This window comes from Anomalospiza imberbis, chromosome 2, assembly GCF_031753505.1.
Source record: "Anomalospiza imberbis isolate Cuckoo-Finch-1a 21T00152 chromosome 2, ASM3175350v1, whole genome shotgun sequence".
Taxonomy (NCBI): domain Eukaryota; kingdom Metazoa; phylum Chordata; class Aves; order Passeriformes; family Viduidae; genus Anomalospiza; species Anomalospiza imberbis.
The window spans coordinates 33,217,239-33,234,711 of NC_089682.1; the positions used below are offsets into that span (position 1 = coordinate 33,217,239).

Consider the following 17,473-nt stretch of genomic DNA (forward strand, 5'->3'; position numbering starts at 1 on the left):
ATCATTTTTTCCACTGGTCATCCAGACTAAGGTACAAAAATTCCAGTTAACTTTCCTGCTACCTTCACTGTTGTTAACTGTGGTAAGGATAAGGACCAGCTCCAAAACACTCTTGTCTCTATCTGACTATCAGAATGTCTTCCAGAACCCACTTTAGATAAAGAAGACTTGATGTTAGAAACAGATGTTGGGAAGTACAAGTTCATGACTAGAGAGAATGTGGAATACAGCTTGAGCCTGCAGCAAATCCCACAGCCCTGCCCATGCATTGGCATGCAGAGAAAAACTCTGAGAGGAAGTCAGGACTTGGTCCAGGGCACTATAAATATAAATAATTTTCATTAGTGGTTTTTTGGAGGTGCATGCCTATGTATGGGAGTAGGAGCAATAAGAAAGTTGGAGGTCAAAAGACAGCCATGGAATTTTGAGAGGCTAAAGAAAAGCAGAGGTAAAAGCTGCATCTCTGAAAAACATGTTCCCTTTGTAGCTCTGATTCCATTTGTGCAGAAAGGGCCTTTTCCTCTGTGTGTGTGTGTGTGTGTATAGCAGGAAATAAATATGCACAAGTTGGTGATGTATTTCACACGTGAAGTGCTGACAGAATTATTGGAAGTATCTATGACAATTTACAGTGCTGCACCATGCCTTAGTGAACAAGTCCCCTAGAACTTCTTATGTGTCTCTACATTCAAAGAACAAAAATCACCACTAAAAAAAGAAAATAAAATTAGTCAATCTGTATGAAATTGTTGCTCAGATTAGCCTGATTTTGTGGTTAGTGGTGCAAACAATCCTGGTTATACCTTCTTTTCATTTAACTTCCTTTTAATACTGACCCCAGTGTAACCCAGGGTGTTTGATCAGATTTTTTGTTACTAATGAAGTTGTAGAGCAGCCTCTGACACTGTCTTTCAAACCAAGGGGTGCAAGTGATTTGAACCTTAAAATTACTTCAATTTAAATAGTTTGTAACAGAAATCCTAAGATTAATTTGAAGAGTTTTTTAGTGTTTCTTTTGTTTTTTCTGGCATCCTCCAGATTAATGTTTTCCTCATTTGTCATTTTTTGAACTTCTCTGTTACCTCTAGTCCTTTTCAAACATCAGTAGAAACTTAAATCTGTGAATTGAGGTAGTGAGGTAAGTATTTAGTATATTTTAATGCTAGAGAAGCCCCAGTCTTGACAAAGAAACATGAAATACAAGCTTTAGTTTCAATAAAAATTGTACCTACAAGACAACTTCTTTTCAGTAGTCATCAATCAGATTTTATGGACAGTTAACTGCTTCAGTGAAAACAGAGAGTCTGATCTGCTAATCACACTGGTGATGTCTTTCCCAGTGGAACACTCACAAGGTAATGTGAATAATTTCCCAGGATTTTTTGAAGGGCTCGATTGTACAAACTTGAGAAAGTGTCCACACCAAACCTTCCCCCTGGTTTCTAGAGAGCAGGAAGGAAGGAAGTAATGTGTTCCCTCAACAGAAGAGTCATATTTTGCTCACATTTCAGTTTGAGCCTGCCTATTGTGTTTGTGAAACACACTGAGGAGGCAAAAGCTGAAATTACAGTTTATCATCCAGCCAGACTGATTCATGGTTTATCTGTAGCTAATTGCTTACTACTTAACCTACTTTTAGCAGCATCCCCATATGCAGCCTTTTTCAGTCTTTAAATGCCTTCAAGTCAGTTGAGGAATATTAATTTGTTCCTCAGCCCAGAAGGGTTCCCAACTGTTGGGTCAGCTGTTAAGAAAGGGAAAATAGTCATTAGCACCAGGCAGCTTGCTTTTCTTCCATTTGATCAGATTACAGATGATTAAATCAGAACTAAAGACTTCCTACAAGCAGGTGGTTCCAAGTTTGAGGAGAGTCCACACTGTCCAACTCGAGGCATGTCTTTTGTGAGGCATCATTTGCCATTATTTTGTATAATTTATCCAGTAGCAGCCCCTGGGTGAATTAACTTATACTCTGCTGTAACTGGTACTGTCAGAGCGTGTCGTTCAAACAGGAACACACAGCCCCTGTGTTATTTAGGTAAGGAAAGTTTATTACTTCACCTTTATAGAGCCTTGGTTCTCCTGTGCCTTATAATCACAGAGCTCCTTTACTAGCACAACCAGGAAATGAACTCACATCCATTTCTTCTAAAGAAATTCAGACTTACAGATGGAACATGAAATCACAGCTTCTGCAGCTCTATGAGAATATATTGTGACTTTCATCCTGTTGCTCTACAGTGTGTTTTAAAGCTGTTTTGGACAGTTTGGTGGCTGTTAGAAACTAATGTATCACTCTGAAAGCCAAATGAGCTTCACTTGTTCACAGAGTGCACTGAGGACTTGGCCTCTTCCAGTTCCTGCAGAGCAAGAAATTCAATGTGCTCCATGGTTTTGGAGCTGCCTAAGGTGGCAAATGTATTCCTGTGTTTCTCAGTCTATTTGACACTCTCAAGTCCTGAATCAAAAATAGATAAAGGAAATTAATGAGCCGGGTTGTGCTTATTTTTATCATGGCCAAAGTAGAATAATCACATTGCCAATTTTGGATGGACCATAGTGACATTTAGAGGACAGGCCCTTACAGGTGACTTGGTTGCTCTCTAAAGAATCTCTGTGCTTGGAAACTCAAGTTTTCCTTCTCCAGTGTTTCAGGAAGTCTGCTTCCCATCAGCGAGGCACCTCCATCTTGATGGAGTCCCTTGATTGCAGCTCTCTGGGTTAGTTAAAAGTTCAAATACCTCTTAAGAATTTGACCTGGGCAGGCAATATGCAAATTTTCTCTCATGGGGGCAAAGGTTTAAGGAGTATTTGCTTGCCTGCATCCTCCTCCTCAGTTATTGTGCATGGGTACAATCAGCACTTGTTTCTAATGAGGCTGGAGCTGGGCTGGAGAGAGGAATCCTACTGGGTGCAAAGCCCAGTATCAGCACTCCCACCGAGCCCTGGAGCTGCCTTTGCACATCTCCACCCTCCAAAGAGTGTGTTTTAAAAACCCCCAGTCCTTCAGGGGTTCTGAAGCCAGGCAGTGTGAAAAGAAAAGATTAATTTTCTAAGCAGAGGATTGCCCTCAGAGGAGCAGGAGGGGCAGTTCCACAGTGCTGTGTGCAGCTACTCCAGTAAATCAAAATTATTTCCAAGGGTTTCCATCTGTGTTACATCTCTGCTGCTGCTGCTCCTGCAATGCAACCACAGGGCTGTGATCACACCAGGGCAACTCACACCAGGGCTGTGATCCTGTAAATGCTGCAGCTCAGAATGCACCTACATGGAAGCATTTTTTGAGGGAGAGAACTTTGGTTTCTACATCAGTAATCAAAATCTCCAGCTCTCTCTGGGCTGGCTTTACCTGATGTAGAAGATGGGAAGAATGAAGGCTTCACTGCAGGCTGGTCTGGTTTCTAAGAAGAAATTCTGGCTGGCCACACAGCTCTGGTTCTCATCCACACATTGTGTCACATTGCCACAGCTGAGTGGCTTCATGAATTTCACAACATGGACTGAAATCTGCTTTTCACCTGAGTTTTTGTTGGAAAAGAATTTTTGCCCCCCATGGATTTGGAAATACGTGAATTTTATAAACTATGAGTGCGGGTGGGCAAATTAAAAAAATCTAAGCATTTATTGATTTTAGGTTTACTTTTTAGCATATCTCAGGAATTTTGAGGCTGGGCATATAGCTGAGGGTTTTTAAAATGCTTTGAGGTGATGGTGGCACATCTTTGGAACTCTTGATACATCACTGAGGAAAAAGCAAGACATGATCCTGCCCTTTGCATGTGTTCTTTGTTGTCTGGAGCCATACTGTGGAAGTGAAAGGGATTGCTTCTGCTAAACAGGAGGTGTTCTGGCCTCTGGGTATGGGAGAGGGTTTCTAAACTCAAATTTCCTTTCTGTTAGCTCACGTAACCATAATTACCAGGCACTGGTCCCTCTTATCCCAGTTCCCTGTCTGACATCTGTGCAGAACTCTGAAATCCCAGACATATTGGTGTGGATCTGTGTGAGTACTCTGGTTGTGGGAATTTTTTTTTTTTTTTTTTTTTTAATTTGAGGGATTTATTTCTCCTTTTCTGATCAGGTGCACAACACACTCCTGGTTCCCACACCAGAGAGGAAGCAGCTTCTTGCTGTACACTCTCCTGGGCAGTAATTACAATTTCTCAGGAACGAAGTTTAGTTTGTAATTCAACATTTCCCCATAGCACAGTTGTGTAGCACCTATACAAATATTTGTTCCTGTTAAATGCTTGGGGAAAAAAAAACCCAGCATTATAGCAGAACTCAGAATAGGTGTAAGGTAGTCACAGGAACAAAACCTTTTATTTCCCTGCCCTTGAATCTTGTACAACATTCATTAAAATTGTCATAATACTTCCATTGACTTCTGTAAGAATAATTTCTAAATATTTGTAGCTCTTGGTGGATTCTAGATTGATATCCCTTAATCTATTTATGTATTCAGTTGGCATTATAGAGGCACAACAAAGCTGTCATCCTTGCCCAGGTATAAATCTTAAGGAGCAGCAGCTGAGCATTCCTGTGCTTCTCCAGTCCTGGAGGATTACAAGTCTGATAAATGAATGAAAGTAATTTTTTTCTGATTAACTTTGTGCTCAATCTTCTTCTGGTGTCAGCCTAGTACAGGTTATACCATCTTTTATTCTGTGTCAAACAGTCACAGAGCAGAAGATGACATGACAGATAAAGCCATGGTGGCTACCACTTTCTGGTCTTTTTTTAAGTTCTTAAGGATGAGCATTTAGACCAGAACAAAAGCTGTGAGATCTGGAGGTTGCCACCCAGGATTTCTTGTTATTATTAAATAGTTTTAGTATTTTGCAAGTCCACAGCAAAAGAGAGAGAAAATGGGAATGTAGAGCAAGAAACTATGACTTTTCCCACATTTTTCTTTTAATTTCATATGGAAGGAAAAAAGGCCAGGATAAAAATTATTTTAGGAAATTTATTATTTTATTGAATATTCATAGCCTGCTGGTGAGAAATGCTGGGATTATTAAAATATGTCTTTCTCTCATGTGGAAATAAGGCCATCAGATATCTGTCCCCTTCACAAAGAAATGCAATTGAAATGACTGTCAAAGTATTTACACAGTGATGGCTCTTATTTAAGCTATCACCCTTAACACTCTGCAGCAGTACCCCCCTCTGCCTGCATCATGGTGCCCCCAAACAGGCAGAGGTGTAGACTCAGAAAGATTTTTAAAAAAGCAAACTTTCATGTGGGCTGTGGAATTTTTGCCTATGTTCGGGTTGGACTGTATGAACTGTTTGAAACGTTGCATTTTGGTAAATTTTGGTGAGTGATGTTTCAATATAATCTATTTGAGTGGGGGAAAAAATCCCTCAGTGTTTTTTTTTTTTTGTTTGTTTGGTTGGTTTTTTTTGTTTGGGTTTTTTTTTTTTGTTCTTTTTTTAGCATCTACTCATTTGTATGACATTTTTATTTTTTAAGAGGGTCTCCTTTTTATTTTTCCCATGTGGAGTGGGAGGCCACGTTAGCTATCCAGATGAAGTAATCAAATTGTCTTATCTCATCGTGTAGAATGACAAGGGGCTCAAGAGCAATGAATTCATGATCACAAAGTCATAGAATGGCTTTGGTTGGAAGGGACCTTAAAGGCCATCCAGTCTCCCTTGCCATGGTCAGACACCTTCCACTATCCCAGGCTACTCCAAGTCCCAGTGTCCAACCTGGTCTTGGACACTGCCAGGGATCCAGGGGCAGCCACAGCTTCTCTGTGCCAGGGCTTCACCACCCTCACAGACAAGAATTTCTTCCTAAAATCCAAACTAGACCCATTTTCTTTCCATTTGAAGCCATCCCCCTTGTCCTGTCACTATGTGATCCTTTCTCTGGTTGACTTCTGAACCAAAGATTGTCCACAGGGTTCCAAGTAAAACAAAAATTGAGATTAATTTTGGCTTTTTACAATGCAGCTGCAACTTTATGCTTTTGTGTCCAAAGAGGCCTTAAAGGTAATGGCATGTGAAATTGTTCCTCTGCAGCACTTTGGGTCCATGAGAGATGAAGCCACGATCCTTTATCTGTGTCTGCACACACAGAGCTTGCAGCAAGAAGGAGAAATTTGATCTAGAAAGCTAAGTTTTGGTTAACCTTAACTGGAAAAAAAAGTAGCTAAAAATACCATTCTCAAGTGCTCAAAAAATTAGTCACGAAAAGTTAGGAAATCAAAGCCAAATGAGAAGTCTTAATGAAATAAAAAGAAGTGCTCTCAATTTGAATTCCAGTGCTAAGCTATTAAGCAGCACATTTCCAAGTATTGCAACAACCCTGAGGGTGATATGGCAAATATATATTTTACTGTGCTCTGATAGTAATTTTATTTCTGCAAAAGAGATTTGTTCCAGGTTATCTGTTGAAATCCAGCCAGGTCTTTGGTGGAAAAACCCTGCCTTTTGTCTATATTTCACTTCTGCATCATCAGCCAGACTGTTTCCATATAAAAAACATGACTGGAATTTGCAGGTATGTCAGTTATTGGTGATTTCACACCTGCTGAGAAGCCAGACCTTTGACAGCTATAAACAGATGCCGCTGTAACACATTTGGTTCTGCTCAGAAAGTGGAAATGTTGTTTTAGTCTCTATTAAAATAATAATAGTGGAACCATAGCTTTACCTCGAGCAGTAAAACTTATGCATTCACAGTCAGGAAAAAAACTCTTCATGATAAAACTGTTCATATATTCATTCAGAAGAAATATTTTTTGCCTAAATTAATTTTAGCTACACTTTATCTGGTGCAGATATTGAGCAGAAGTGAAGTTGGACTCAGGATGTTAAATCTGTGATTATTCATCAAGCATGATATTCACCTGGAGTTTCAGGGCCAAATCCAGTGGGTCTGCAGGAAAATATTGCATTACCTGAGAAATATTGTTTTTCCACCCTCTAGGTGTGAAAAAGAGGTCAGATATTCCATATAAAAATCCCTGGTTAGAAAATTTTAGCTTCTGAAAATTGTTGTGCTGTAGCAATCCAGAATATACACACAGATGAGCTTCCAAATTGAAAATGACCCTGACATAGCCCATGAGGCCTCAGTTAACTGCAATCTTAATTAAAGCTTGACTGTGGGCAGAAAAATGAAACAATAAAGTTCTTAAAAAATGCTTAGAGGTTGTTACAGTGGTTAGTAATGCTTTGCAATAGTGTGTGTGCCTTTTCAGTAATAAGTGGATTGCATAAATGATAGATGTAGAAGCTCCCATAACCTGATGGGTTCATTATGGAATTAGATCTTTAACTCACGTGCAAGAATAATGATAGAGGAAGAATGTTCATGCTGAAGCTGGTTGAATAGAATGGTAACTTAAAAGGCTTTAGAAGACATCAAAAATCTTTAAAAATCAAGTTACACAGGCAACAAGACCAGAATGTGCAGAGAAATCTAAGTTTTGATTTATTTTTTTTAATTAGCAAGTGCTCTATGTAGTGCAGTGAAACAAACCGTGTTTGCCAGTGTTTCCCCACTTAATGTACTTTGTGAGAAAAGTCCACGTCCTGAAACATTTAAATCTAATTGCCTCTGACATGCCTATGTCTATTTTTATATTTTTTAATTCTATTTTATGTATTTCTCTTCTTGGTATCCACTTCTTCCTCAGTCTCTGCTCTCCCTCACTTTCATGTGACCTTTCTCACTGTTTTCATCTTCCTTTTCCTTTCATCAATGGGGATTTCAATAGGGGGGCATTAAAACCTACAAAGCCTCCTTTGGTGGGATGTTATGGTGTGCTGTCATTTTGAGGATGCCATGTTTTGATCAGGAACCTGAGAGCGGGAAGACATTGCTGGAGGAAAAAGCCAAATCCTCTGCTCTCTGCTGCACAGGTGTCTGTACACCTTCAGGCTGGGGTTCTTTTGACACCCTGTGCAAAACCTGCAGCAGCTTCCCCTCTCTTCCACTCTCTGTGCTGGGAGAGCTTTTGGTTGTGAGCTGGAGTCACACTTCACGTGAGCGTGGAGATTAATTAAGTGAGGGATGGATACCCAAGACATTTATAATTAACGCCTTAAGTAAGTCGTAAACCAGGACTCCAAAGATGAAAGCTCCCTGCTTGACTGATTTACTAAATCACACATTCCCTCTTGACCACTGTTTGAAGGGTCTGCACAGCCTTTGCCAGCTCCATGCATGTGCTTTGAGAATTATTCACTTCAGAGCTTCCTGCACTATCAACAGCTCAGTATTTTTTCCAAGGAATGTTAAATCCTTTCAACCTGCATGGCTTCATAAGACCTGATTAAACCTTTTAGACCTGCTAGTGGGTATTTTGCATATTGAAGCACTTAATCTCATCCTTAAATCTTACATCCTTAAATCTTGTTCCCCACATGAAAACTGTTCTCCCTCAGCTTTGCAGATGCTCCTATTTTCATCCTGGAAAACTGGGATGACTCTAAGAGGGAGCAAGTTACTTTGAACCTTATTTTCTGCTACAGTGTGGGCATACTTTTCAGTTTCACTGAAAAATCACTATAAAAAGTAAACAATAATTCTGGCCTCTTTCAAGGGAGTTGTGTAGTTTTTCTTTTCAGAGAGCGTGTTTGGAGTCTAGTCTGTCACTCCTGATGTCTAAGAGAACCAGGGACATGAAGAGAAGCCAGTATGGCTAAAAGCAAACTAAGGAGGTTATTAGAAATATAAAAGATACCCTTCAATAAGTGGAGTCCAAATGGAGATTGCAGAAAAGATAATAGGCCTTCTGGCAAGCTAAATGTGAAGCAATAATAAAGCTGGCCAAAAATGATTTTGAGGAGGAAGAGTTCAAAATTTAACAATAATTTTTTTTTTTTTTTGATACATCAAAAGCAGGAAGTTTGCCAGCAAGTTGATGTGGACAATATATTACTGAATGTAGAAAGATCATTCTACCAGGACAAGTCCATAATAGAAAAGTTGGAAAGTATCACAAGGGTGAATGCTCATTAAGGAGGAATTCCCTGTTGGAGCTGATTGCTGGGGATTATCCTGAGGAGCTGCTGATCCTGGGACAGTTTGATAGTAAAGTGGATTTGAATAAATCAACACAGCAAAAGCGGTAAGCGCCATTTTGTACTGGTTCAATTTGTGCAAAATCTCTAAAGAAACTGGAGCAGTCACCTCTTATGGCTCCTTACCCGTTCAGTCAGCCTTGGTTAAGAGATTTGTGATATTCTGTGTCTGACTCTGCTTTTCCAGAAGACTTCAGGACAACCAGGCAATGACAGATGTGTGTCTGGCTTTCATATTTCCAAAATGATCTAATATTCCTTTGTTACAGTCAAAACAGCAACAAAAAAAATCCCAACCCAAACCCATGCTCATTGCAGAGCAAAACGGCTCACATTTCCAGCCTCAGTTCTTTTGCATGAATAATTGTTCCAAATCCAGTTGGAAGGTAATATTGGGGTTTTATCTTTGCTTGATTTTGACAGGAGACCACTTTCTGTCCCAGCTTGAAGTCCTACCAGCTCCTTCAGTCTGATTCAGATTCATGCACTGCCCAACTGGAGTGGAGAGGAAGAAACAACTCCACCTAAAAATCAAACAGTGTCTGAGAGACATTTGGTGGTTCATACTTATAGGAGAAAAGCTGGTGTTCCCACTTCCATGTGTATCAGTGTTGCTGGTTTGAAGGGCTGGCCTCAGCTCTGTTCCCTGTCCCCAGGGCTCAGGGGGAAAATAAGGATTAAGTGATCTTTTTGGTTAAGACATACAAGAGCCACCTGGTCCCTGCCTGATCACCAGCATAGTCAGAACAGCCAGTTCATATCCAATTTCCTCTGGTCCCTCTGGAGCTCTGGAAAGCAAGGAAAAAGCCTAGAGCTCTGCACTTCATCTCTTTCCTTCAGCACTCCCATTCCTTGGTACAAAAGCTGCCATCTGCCTGGAGGACTGAAGTACATATGAGCTTAAAAATCCATTTTGCCCATCTTGTACCTAAGCTTCTGCTCAGAAAATTACTTCATCTGGCTCCTTTTTGCCCTCTATTTTTACAGTCAGTGCCACAAACAGGCTGTACACAAACATTCGTAGGTGTTGTGAGCAGGTAATGTCTGTGTGGTAGGGCTGTGCTCAATAACAGCACAAAGCTTCCACTTCTGTGCAGTAAAACTCTTCCTGCCTGTGTGGTATGGGGCTGGGACATTTCGTGTGTAGAGATGAACCCCCAATGCCTGTTGATATAAACCAGATGGGCTCATTCCATCCCAGTGCTTCCTAAATACAGGGAATGTTGGTGGTGGTGATGTGTGGGCTTGCTACTTTGAGTTTAGGTCAAGATTTCATTTTGCTTTCCAGTTTTCCTTCTGAAAAGCAGAGTGGTTGTTCCTAGTTGGAAATCTTTGACCAACTTATATGAACAAAAAGATGAGCTTTACCAAAACGAGGGAATTGGAACCCAGTTTAAGAGGATCTTAAACACTGATTTCTAATCCCTAAACACATCTCACTTGTTGGCTTGTTTGTTTTATCTGAGGTTTTGTTTTGGTTTTCCTCTTGCCATGAATGGCACATGGAGACAGTAACTGCCAATGAGCATCTCCAGGTGGTTGTTGCATTTGTTGTACTTTGAGCTCCTGTTTTAGGTCCTCTTTACTGTCAGACACAAAACCTTTTGGGTGATGTGGTGCTGAAATTGCCTGCAAAACCTTCAGGAATGAGCAAGCCTTTCAGAGACACTGGAACACGTAACTGGAAAGGATCACCTGCTTACCTGAGAATGTCCTCAGAGTATATTGCTGATACTTTTTTGTGAAATATTTTGGGCTTGCTAAAAGAGAAAGTAAGTAGTTACTCTCTAATATACTGCAATTACATGCTTTTTTATGTATCATGATCGTGGCTGTCTGCACTAATGATTTTTTGATTTTATCTTTGTTTGCAATTCATAGGGTGAGGTTTTTTCCCAATTTTTTGAAACCTGCATAATTAGAAATTTTGTAGTATTTCAAACTGAGACAGAACCATCTTAATTTCCTTTAATTCACAGACTGTGAAAGGGAGGATAAATTTATGGAGACTTACTTCAGATGGACTACAATTACTTCATTAAATCTTCAGGTGTCATTTCAGATGTTCATCTAAACTAAATCTCTACCTTTTACATTGGTGGGGGAAAATCCTCTTTGCCCATCAACTGAAATAAAATAAAAAAGTTATGTCTGTGTTTGCAGAACTTCACAAGTCTGCAAATAGCAGGACCTGGTTCATTTGTACCACAGCTATTCCCGAGGATCACTTTGTGCTCGGTTTCTCTAGGAGTGTTTCTGCCAAAAAAAATCTTTAAAAAAGCAGAAATTACCATTTTTGCACTGGTCGTTTTCTTGCTTAAAACACCACGGGGTTGTAGCTACCCTGGGGGCTGCAGGAGAGGAGGATGAGGATGAGGATGAGGACAAAGGTGGGGAGGAGGAGGAATGTGAGAAAGAGGAGGAGAGTGAGGGTGAAGATGAAGATAAGGATGAGGATGCAGATGCAGATGAAGATGAGGGTGCAGATGAAGAAAAGGATGAGAATGCAGATGAAGATAAGGATGAGGTTGAGGGTGGGGAGGAGGAGGAGGATGAGAATGAAGATGAGGATGCAGATGAGGATGCAGACGAAGATGAGAATCAGCATACAGATGAAGATGATGATAAGGAAGAGGATGAGGAAGAGGAAGAGGATGAGGATGCAGATGAGGATGAGGATGCAGACGAAGATGAGAATCAGCATACAGATGAAGATGATGATGAGGAAGAGGAAGAGGATGAGGATGCGGCGCTCTCCCGGTGCCGCAGCGCCACCGCGTGTCCCCTCCGGTCCCCGCACTGCTCCCGCATCCCCGGGAGCATCCCCTGGAGCATCCCCGGGAGCTCGGCCTTGCCGACCCGCGGGGAGCAGGGACACAAACACTTCAGAACGCCTGAAGAGCCTCGGAGGGCTGTTGGAGCTGGGTTTGACACCAGTTTTGAGCAGCTCTCAGATACAGAAGCTGCGCTCTCTCCCCCGCTGCCCGCCCCGCTGATGGGCTGGTCCCTTCCCTCCTCCAGCTGGAGCTGGCTAAGGATATCCGGGGGAAAAAAAATGTGAATCATCACTGGGAAGCATGAGAAAAGATCACCAAACTCCAAGCTGATGTTACTGGACTGATAACATTATTAGGAAATATTTTACATAAGCCTGGTTTGTGTGTTTCCAGGTGACTGTGCTGAGTTTAACAGCTCCTATAAACATAAGGTCTGGTGTATCACATTATATCAAAGCACTGAGCGAGAAACTGGCAATTGCTCATCCAAAATAATGCAGTTTGACATGAAAGGATTTTTGCCAGCCAAGGTAGAAATTCTCCACTGGGGGGATGCTGTGTTTTGTCCCTAAAATATGGGATTTTCCACAAACACAGGCTCCTCTTCAGTAGTCAGCCATGTGAGAAACATCCCTTTCTCGTTGGTTTTGGTATCTTAATTAAGCACATTTACCCAGGGAGGAGAGGTAGAGTATCTGAGTGGTCACCTCATCGTGGCTGATGTCAGCAGACACATGACACACACGCCATCCCCTTTTGTCCTGTGAGCAGGAGCTCCCCTGTCCCACAGTTCAGAGTGCTTTGTATGGGGTTTCTTCTTTGTGCTGTCTCAAACATCGAGTGTTTGTGTTCCTTTTCGGATGAACTTTGGTTCTGACCCTGCTGAGGGTGCAGTGCTTGTTTTGGAAACACTTGCAATACCCCTGGACTGTTTGTTTTCCACCTCAATATGCTGCTACATTCCTGCAAGCTTTCTCTGGTTGTAATGCAATGTTTGGCCGGGAAACAGAGAATTCAAATGAAAAACAGTGCCCCAGTCTTAGGGAAATGTAGTGAAACTGCTACAGAAAGTGTTTTATTGGAAACAAGACAAAGATTTCCAGAGAATTAATAAACAAGCAGCTGCTCAGCGTCTCTGCAAGACCATCAACTCCAGATGTGTATTTCCTGGAAGGATCAGAGTATTTTGTTTAAATCTCTTCCTCTGCCCTCAGCAGGTAGGAGAAACAGAGGTCAGGTCTGGTGCTTATGTTCCAAAGGAGATAATTAGGTATTTAATAAGTGTAGCAACAATACAATTTGCATTACCAGCTAAGCATCTGCAGATTTTTTTCCAGTAATAGATCCAAACCATGGAGTTTCTCCAGGTATTTGTTGAAGACCAGCACTTAACAGCACATAAAGATGAGTCAGGCTCCAGAGGGGCAGCACCAGGAGAGCACTTCTCCCCTGCAGAGCTGAGCAGGATCTGTCTAATGTCAATGTTGGGTCTCTTTTGCCAGGGCAGTAGAGTTTGGAAGGCTCAACACCTGTCTTTTCTGAAACAAGGGCCCAACTCCTCCAGAAAGAAATAGCAGTTTCAAAAACCCTGATGGAGAACATGAAAGCAGACCCTGGTCCTCAGGAAGTCACAGCACCATCAGCTTCTTGCACTGGGAGAGATGGAAGTTCAGCTCCTGGGGTGAGGCCAGGTACTGAATTCAACAGCAGCTGGTTAGGTCACCTCAGAGGGCTAGAGAGGAGTTCTGCTGCCCTGTCTCCACCCTGACAGTGATAAAATGTTAGCTAAACCCCTTTCCCTTCAAAACTACAGCCCAGAAGGATACAACATCTCAGTACAACCCTAGAAGTGGACATTCCCAGTGGAGAGACCACTGGCCCAGGGGAGCAGCAAGGGACTCTGTTCTCCCAGAAGTACAACTTGAAGAGCCATTGAACCAAAGTATTAAGACCAAAATCTTGTTGGGTGTCATCAGATGCTTTGAGTCCCAACAACAGAAGCAGAAAAATAAGTGTGAGGCAAATTAGAGAAGGAGGCTTAGGTAGGCACTGCTGCATCCAGAAGCATGAGACTTGGAGATCTTGGAGCTGAGAAAAACTGAGTGAAAGAGACGAGATTTTACAAAAGTTGAGAAACAGGTCAAGTCCTAAATGACCAACCCAGTTTCTTTCCTGGTTTTTGAACCAGCAAGGGAATTGATAACTAAATACCAGTGGTGGGCTCTGCAGTACAGATGTGGCTGAGCCTGGAAGAACCCGGCCTGACTTTTCCACTGCAAGCAAAGCTGTTTTATTGCTAAGCTAAGCAGGTCAGGCACAGACACTCACAGGCATCCAAAATGCTTCCTTTGCACTCAGGTGAATTTCTGTGTGAGCACTCAGTGAGCAGCAGGACATCCAGGAACCTGCTTTCTCTGGAGTAGATGATGAGTGGGTCATCTCACACATGAAAGGAAGGGACTAACAGAGAGAATTTCCCTCAAGACAGTGTTTGGACAAACCTTTTCTTACAAAGTGAGAGTCAGGAGGCAGGATTGCCCTGTGAGGTAGGGTAACAGAACTGGCTCAGTGAAAAAGTGAACCTTGTGGCCAGCTGCACAAAGGCTTCGAGCAAACAAAGCATTGCAGGTAATGTGAATTTCTGTAAATACATTTGCAGAAGATCACATGAACGTTGCAGTGTCTGTGGAGAGGAAGGACAGGGACAGGACAGCTCCAGAGCTACGTGGGCCTTCTCTCCCTGTAACAAAGCAGCACAAATGGGCTTGCAGTGGCAGATAAACCCAGCTGCAGTTTGCAAAAGCATTGGTGTCATTGCAACTTCCTTCATCCTTAGGAACTGAAAGTCTGGATAGAAAGTTCCTAGTGGGAGATTAAACTTGGTATTGCTGCAGAAAGCCAGCATGGCTTATATTCAATACTTTAAAAGGTTTTATGCTGTGCATTTATATATATAAAAATGTACAGCAGACATGGGAAGTCATCAGATTTCTGGCTTGTCTGGAAAGTTGCTTTCTCACTCTCTGTGTACACCATGCAGCAGGGTGTAAAGCTGGTGTACCTGTGTAGGACTGCCACAAACATGTTTTATTTTTGTTTGAAGTCAGTGAATCTTTGGACCTACTGCCTTCCTCCTCTGACTGCAAACATAAACCTCTGCAATTGCATCCAGGCAGATCGTTGTTCTGGTGAAGAACAGCAGATAACCTATATTTTGGCTTTGAGATCCTCAGTGTAATAAGACAGAATTCCAGAGGCATGAAGGGTGAGGAGGCGGTTGACTTTCAACAGCAAGGGGATGTCTAAATTCCTTCTGTGCCCTTGCCTAGAAAAACAGATTCTGTAATTTAGGAGTTAAACTCAGCATTATCAGCAGAAAAATCAGTGCACATAAGGAAGAAAACCCATTTGGTTCTGGGCAGAGGCACAAAGAGCTTTGGGGCTCTGTTTAATATTCACTGTGCAAACTTCTGAGAAATTAATGTCCACTTTTTAAGTTTCACTGGTTGCTTTTTGGTTGGTTGGTTGGTTTTTGGGTGGGGAGGAGGGATGGAGTATTCTTTTTATATCAAGACCTACAACAGGTTGTAGAGTAAAACTGATTAAATCCATTTCATCCTTCATTAGCAATGATCTCTCCAGGCTTCTGGTAGTAACTCGACATTTCAAATATTGACAAAGTTTGTTCTTACTTTCTTGTAGATGAGCTAAACTACATCTTCACCCCTTGAGATCACAAATAGCAGCTCTGCTTCACCAGCTTCAGCTAAGGATATCACTGACACCCAAAACAGAGCAAGGAACAGCTAAATGCATCCACTGCTAATACTGTTAGTGGTGAGGAACCTGGGACTCCTGGGATCTCCACCTTTTGATGTAAGTCCAAAGCCAATTGAGAAGAAAGGTTGCTACAGAGTGAAAAAGGTGAGAGAGTAACCTTTGTTAGTCCTGTTACCTGCTTTACAGTAGCTCTAAAAAACATTTTATTTTCTGTGGGAACAAAATATGGAAAGGTGACTCATATCATTCACATCAGTGGTTGGGCTTTTCAGTGACATGTAAAGAACCCACCAATCCTTCCTACCCCAAATGATTGTGATTAGATTCTGTTCACTTGTCTGAAAAAAAAAAAAATCAGCCTGTATTTCAAATTCTTGTCAGGCTCTTTGTTGAAAGTCTTTTGTGTGTAAATGAAGTCCAGGAAATAATAGTGCAAGGCTTAAAAATAGACTGGCAGTGTGCTTGCCTTCTGTGAAGTGTTTGTTTTTATAGGCTGTGTTTTTAAAGAGGAAGACTTTTTTAAAACAGAGCATGCTTGGAAATGCTGTTCATTTATCTTTGTCTGAAATGCTGAGTGGTTGCAAGAGCAGCTCAAGAGGTTTGCCTTCTGTGGGGACAGGACACCAGTCCCTCTCTGGACTGTTTGACCCAGACTGATTTCATTCCCCCTGCAGGGAGGGGCACCCCAAGCCCTGGGTTTGAACCCACCCCAGCAGATGCAAGGGCAGTTTGGGGCAGACCCTGGTGTCAGCTTGGTTTCCATCTGGGGGAAACAGCAAATGCAGCAAAATGACTTCACTGGGAGCATTTTGTGAAGCTGCCAATGAACTACTTAGGAAATTTTGGAAGACTGTGAGAATTTAAACCTCCAGCAAGACAAACTCCAGCTCATCTATACAGCTTGGGTAATGCCTCTATTGCCCCTGGTACTTGTATAAAGTCAAGAATTACAAGGTGATGGGGTTTGCCTGCTCCGAGAAAATGTGGGTTTGGTAAACCCACATGCCCTCCTGTCCCAAAAAAAAAAAAAAAAAAAAAAAAAAAAAAACCTTTAAGCAAAAGGCTGGACTTTACCCACCCAGGTTTAGGAGAGCAGATTGCTTTTCCATGGGCTGAGTTTGCAGGAGTCTGTTACCAGCTGGTGGCAATGATCAGGCACTCTGTGATAGGCTAGGGGACAGTAAGCCTTACTTTAATGACAGCTGTGGTTGGGTGAGGTGTTTTATGAGCTGAGTTCTGGTCGATGGAAACCAAGAAGGCAAAAAAAAAAAAAAAAAAAAGAAAACGTTGCTGGAAAGGTAAGATTTTGCTGAGTGGTAGTCAGAAATACTGTTTTATAGATAAACTGCTCTTTCTTGTGGCATGTTTTAAGCAAAGCCATTTTTATTTGGTATTGTAAGTTACTCAAAACTTAAAACAATTAGCATGTAGCTTAGCATGTATCTTATGTCCTGCTAATGAAGATTTTTAATATTTTAAATAATAAAATATTTAAATATGATGAATTCTAGATGATGAATCTGATGAATTCTGGAAATGTTCCTCCCCAGTTCTGTAGCACTCACATCTGCTCAGTTTCCTCATGCAGGGTGGAAGTGTTGCTGGTGTTTTTTTTTGTGTGTGTTTTGGGTTGGGGGGAGGCTGTTTCAAGTTTAGTGTTATTTTTGAATGGTCTTTTTGGTTCCTTGTGTGTGTCCCTCCCCCCAGTGCTCAGCTAGAATGGACAGGAACCAGTGCACTGAGGTAGGTTGAGTTTCTGACTTTTTTTCCTTATTTGCTGAAGATAGTAGAAATTCCTGAAAAAAACCACAAAACCTGAATTTTTTTTAAAGTCATGTAATTAAGTGCTGAGTTGCATCAATTTGCACCTGCTC

The 17,473-nt window shown here is 41.6% G+C and overlaps 1 long non-coding RNA gene across 1 annotated transcript in view; it reads left to right on the forward strand.

The window, feature by feature from the left end:
- LOC137468619 (uncharacterized) overlaps positions 1–10,791 on the forward strand; it is a 57,896-nt gene extending 47,105 nt beyond the window's left edge. Inside the window, exons 2-3 of the long non-coding RNA XR_010996064.1 lie at positions 6,383–6,511; positions 9,466–10,791. This is a non-coding gene — a long non-coding RNA (uncharacterized lncRNA). The remainder of the gene's footprint in view (positions 1–6,382; positions 6,512–9,465) is intronic.
- Positions 10,792–17,473: the final 6,682 nt, after the last annotated feature.